Source organism: Tribolium castaneum, chromosome 3 (genome assembly GCF_031307605.1).
Source record: "Tribolium castaneum strain GA2 chromosome 3, icTriCast1.1, whole genome shotgun sequence".
In the NCBI taxonomy this organism is placed as follows: Eukaryota; Metazoa; Arthropoda; class Insecta; order Coleoptera; family Tenebrionidae; genus Tribolium; species Tribolium castaneum.
Window position 1 is genome coordinate 4126854 of NC_087396.1, and position 5074 is coordinate 4131927.

A 5074-nucleotide genomic window follows, 5' to 3' on the forward strand; every position below is an offset into this window, starting at 1 on the left:
AGCTTATTTTGTGTGTTACATGAGCGTTTTCTCATTTTTATGCAAAAGATCATGTGTGATCTGTGTTTTTAGGCAATCTAAGCCAATTTATAGTTTTTAATATTTAACAAAAATTTGCTTTAAAATAAAATGTTTGAAAAACCGAAATTAAACTAAATTAATTGTGTCTAACACTTTAGTAGAGGAAAAAGGAGGAGACATAAAAGTCACTAAAGTCTTAAAGTTGTCTTTAGTCGTCATATTAATAACAATAACATTTATAATAACAATACTAGTAGTACTAAATTTGCTTATATGCAAGCGCTTAATTAAGGTAACAGTTTTTTTGTTTTTTGCCTATATCTCGAAAACAGTTACTCCTATCAATCTTTACTTTATCACCAAAATTAAAGGTGATAAAATTTCCTACAAAATAGTTATTTGCATTTTTCATGTAAAACTAACCATAAGCGAGATATATAAGTTTGAAAATAATTATTAATTAAAAAAAAGTGTTTTAACAGAAAATGTCTTGTGATTTAAAATACACTTAATTTGTTGGGTCCAATACTTTATTAGAAGAAAAAGGAGGTGACATATAAGTCACTGAAGTCTTCAGAGTCGATTTTAAATGCTGCATTTTCGTCTTCGTCTCAAACATTGAAAACTGAATTACATTTTTGTTCTGAAACGGTAACAGTTTTTACTTTGGTTTTTTGCTTATATCTCGAAAACAGTTACTCCTATCAATTTTTATCTTTCTTTCAAAATTAAAGCTGATAACATTTCCTACAAAATAGTTATTTGCATTTTTCTTGTAAGACCAACCATAAGCGAGTTATAAAGTTGGATATTATTATTATTATTATTATTATTATTAACATAGATTCTTTGCTGAGGTTAACACCTTTATAGCAAAATATCAAGAAATACGGTTTCGTGTTAAATAAAACACCATTGAATAATGAAAAATGAAATACAATTTTAATCTACAGTTAAATTAGTTAATTAATAAAGGTTAATGTTAATTATTGTAATGTGTCATATTGATTCTTGAAGGAAGAAACAGTAACAGCTGCAACAACGTTATCAGGCAAGCCATTCCATGTATCAAATGCACGATTTGTCAAATAATTCTTTCTAACGGTAGTCTTAAATGGTTCTTTTTTCAGCTTATAAGAATGACCTCTAAGTCTGTCATGATATTGAATTTGCAAGAAATTGCGTGTTACTCCAGGAAATAAACCATGAGTAAGCCGAAAAATTTGAATTGCATCTGCCCTGTTTTGACGAGCACGTAGATCTGGTATTTTGAGTATTTCAAGACGTTGTTCATATGAAACTTGTCTTAAACAGTGTGTCCATCTAGTTACCAGGTGCTGAGTTTTTTCCAGCAAATCAATATCCTTTAACAAATAAGGTCTCCAGACTGGAATGGCAAATTCCAAATGCGGCCTTATGTAAGTGATGTACACCTTTGAAATAAAACTGACTGAAGGATTTGGAAAAACATGCTTTAGCAAATAAAACATTTTACGCGCTCGACCCACTGATGCTAGACATTGCTCTGACCATCCTAACTTATCATTTACAATGACCCCTAGATCTTTGGTTGAGGTTTTTACACTCAGGAGTGTGCCATTTATATGGTAAAGGTACTTTGGGTTGTTGTGGCCACACTGAAGTACACAGCATTTTGCAATATTTAGTGGTATTTGCCACTTCTCGCTCCATTGGAAGATTAAATTAAGTTGGTCTTGCAAGTCCGTGACAAGTGGGTTAGCAAATAACTTAATATCATCCGCATATGCTGAATAGCTGTCCAGTGAAAACAATAAATCTGCTGTATATAACAAGAATAAAATTGGTCCAAGAACTGATCCCTGTGGGACCCCACTTAATACTGGTTTAGAGTACGAAAATTTACCACAGACTTTTACACAATAGTTTCGATTTGATAGAAACGCTCGGATCCAATCAAGCAAATTTCCTGTTACACCATAGGACTCCAGTTTTGCTAACAAGAGATTGTGAGGGACTTTATCAAAGGCTTTACTAAAATCAAGGTAAATTATGTCTACAGGTTGGTTAGTGTCTAACATTTTTGTCCATAGATTTGTGCAGGATAGCAAATTTGTGACAACTGACCTACCTGGTAAAAAGCCGTGCTGATGCTCAGGTATTAAATTATTTTTTCTCATGTAAGTTAATAGTTCCTTGACTATAACTTTTTCCATAATTTTACAGCATGTCGACGTGAGACTTACAGGTCTATAGTTAGCAGGATCAAGTTTATCTCCTGACTTGTACAAAGGCGTGATTGTTGCTTGCAACCACTCGTAGGGCAAAGTGCCTTGTAAGAATGATTTTGTCATCATTTTGGCAAGTGGGCCCGACAACGAAGCAGCACAAGTTCTCAGGAGTTTGGGAGGTATCTGATCCGGACCTGGAGCTGTATTTAATTTAATGGCACAGAGTTGGCTTTTTACCAGATCCGGAGTAAAATTAATATAAGACAACCCACTAAATGTACTTGTAGGCATAAATGACGGTATATTATTATTAATGTTTAAATTATAGGTAGCAGCAAAACTGTCCGCTAAAGTGTTTGCAGTTTCTGTATGATCGGAGCAGAGTAGACCTGAAGCATTTCGTACTAAAGGGACCGACACACGACTAGAGATAAATTTACGTACATGGGAATAAAATAGTTTTGGTTTATTTAATATAGAATTTTCATAATTACACCTGGCTATTTGTAAATCAGATTTTAGTTGGTTAGAAAATCTTTTATAAGCAGAAAAATTATCTTCAGTAGGCTTCCTTTTAAATTTTTTCCATATAAATAATATTTAACAAAAACTTGCTTAAAAATAAAATGTTTGAAATACTGAAATTAAACTAAATTAATTGTGTCTAACACTTTAGTAGAGAAAAAAGAAAAAGACATAAAAGTCACCAAAGTCTTCAGAATCGTTTTTAGTCGTCATATTAATAACAATAACATTAATAATAATAATACTAATAGTACTAAATCTGCTTATATGCAAGCGCTTTATTAAGGTAACAGTTTTTTGGTTTCTTGCTTATATCTCGAAAACAGTTACTCCTATGAATTTTTATCTTTCTGTCAAAATTAAAGCTGATAAAAGTTCCTACAAAATAGTTATTTGCATTTTTCTTGTAGGACCAACCATAAGCGAGTTATAGAGTTGGATATAAATAATATTTAACAAAAATTTGCTTTAAAATTAAATGTTTGAAAAACTGAAATTAAACTAATTTAATTGTGTCTAACACTTTAGTAGAGGAAAAAGAAGAAGACATAAAAGTCACTAAAGGTTTCAAAGTTGTCTTTAATCGTCATATTAATAACAATAACATTAATAATAATAATACTAATAGTACTAAATTTGCTTATATGCAAACGCTTAATTAAGGTAACAGTGTTTTGGTTTCTTGCTCATATCTCGAAAACAGTTACTCCTATGAATTTTTATCTTTCTGTCAAAATTAAAGCTGATAAAAGTTCCTACAAAATAGTTATTTGCATTTTTCTTGTAGGACCAACCATAAGCGAGTTATAGAGTTGGATATAAATAATATTTAACAAAAATTTGCTTTAAAATAAAATGTTTGAAAAACGGAAATTAAACTAATTTAACTGTGTCTAACACTTTAGTAGAGAAAAAAGGAAAAGACATAAAAGTCACTAAAGGTTTCAGAGTTGTCTTTAGTTGTCATATTAATAACAATAACATTAATAATAATAATACTAATAGTACTAAATTTGCTTATATGCAAACGCTTAATTAAGGTAACAGTGTTTTGGTTTCTTGCTTATATCTCGAAAACAGTTACTCCTATCAATTTTTATCTTTTTACTAAAATTCAAGCTGATAAAATTTCCAACAAAATAGTTATTTGCATTTTTCATGTAGGACTAACCATAAGCGAGATATATGATTGAAAATAATTAATATTTAAAAAAAAAGTGCTTTAACAGAAAATGTCTTGTGATTTAAAATACACTTAATTTATTGGGTCCAATACTTTATTAGAAGAAAAAGGAAGTGACATAAAAGTCACTGAAGTCTTCAAAGTCGTTTTTAAATGCTGCAGTTTCGTCTTCGTTTCAAACATTGAAAACTGAATTACATTTTTGTTCAGTAACAGTCACAGTTTTCTTATTGGTTTTTTGCTTATATCTCGAAAACAGTTACTCCTATCAATTTTTATCTTTCTGTCAAAATTAAAGCTGATAAAATTTCCTACAAAATAGTTATTTGCATTTTTCTTGTAGGACCAACCATAAGCGAGTTATAGAGTTGGATATAAATAATATTTAACAAAAATTTGCTTTAAAATAAAATGTTTGAAAAACTGAAATTAAACTAATTTAATTGTGTCTAACACTTTAGTAGAGGAAAAAGAAGAAGACATAAAAGTCACTAAAGGTTTCAAAGTTGTCTTTAATTGTCATATTAATAACAATAACATTAATAATAATAATACTAATAGTACTAAATTTGCTTATATGCAAACGCTTAATTAAGGTAACAGTGTTTTGGTTTCTTGCTCATATCTCGAAAACAGTTACTCCTATCAATTTTTATCTTTTTACTAAAATTCAAGCTGATAAAATTTCCTACAAAATAGTTATTTGCATTTTTTATGTAGGACTAACCATAAGCGAGATATAAGATTGAAAATAATTAATATTTAAAAAAGAAGTGCTTTAACAGAAAATGTCTTGTGATTTAAAATACACTTAATTTATTAGGTCCAATACTTTATTAAAAAAAAAGGGGGTGACATATAAGTCACTGAAGTTTTCAGAGTCGATTTTAAATGCTGCATTTTCGTCTTCGTCTCAAACATTGAAAACTGAATTACATTTTTGTTCTGAAACGGTAACAGTTTTTACTTTGGTTTTTTGCTTATATCTCGAAAACAGTTACTCCTATCAATTTTTATCTTTCTTTCAAAATTAAAGCTGATAACATTTCCTACAAAATAGTTATTTGCATTTTTCTTGTAAGACCAACCATAAGCGAGTTATAAAGTTGGATATAAATAATATTTAACAAAAACT

At 29.5% G+C, this 5074-nt stretch overlaps 1 long non-coding RNA gene across 1 annotated transcript; it reads left to right on the top strand.

The window, feature by feature from the left end:
* The first annotated feature begins 837 nt into the window (after window positions 1–837).
* On the top strand, window positions 838–2811 carry LOC107399072 (uncharacterized). Its single transcript, XR_010333414.1, has 3 exons — window positions 838–2158; window positions 2227–2508; window positions 2560–2811. It is a non-coding gene; the product is annotated as an uncharacterized LOC107399072 (long non-coding RNA).
* Window positions 2812–5074: the final 2263 nt, after the last annotated feature.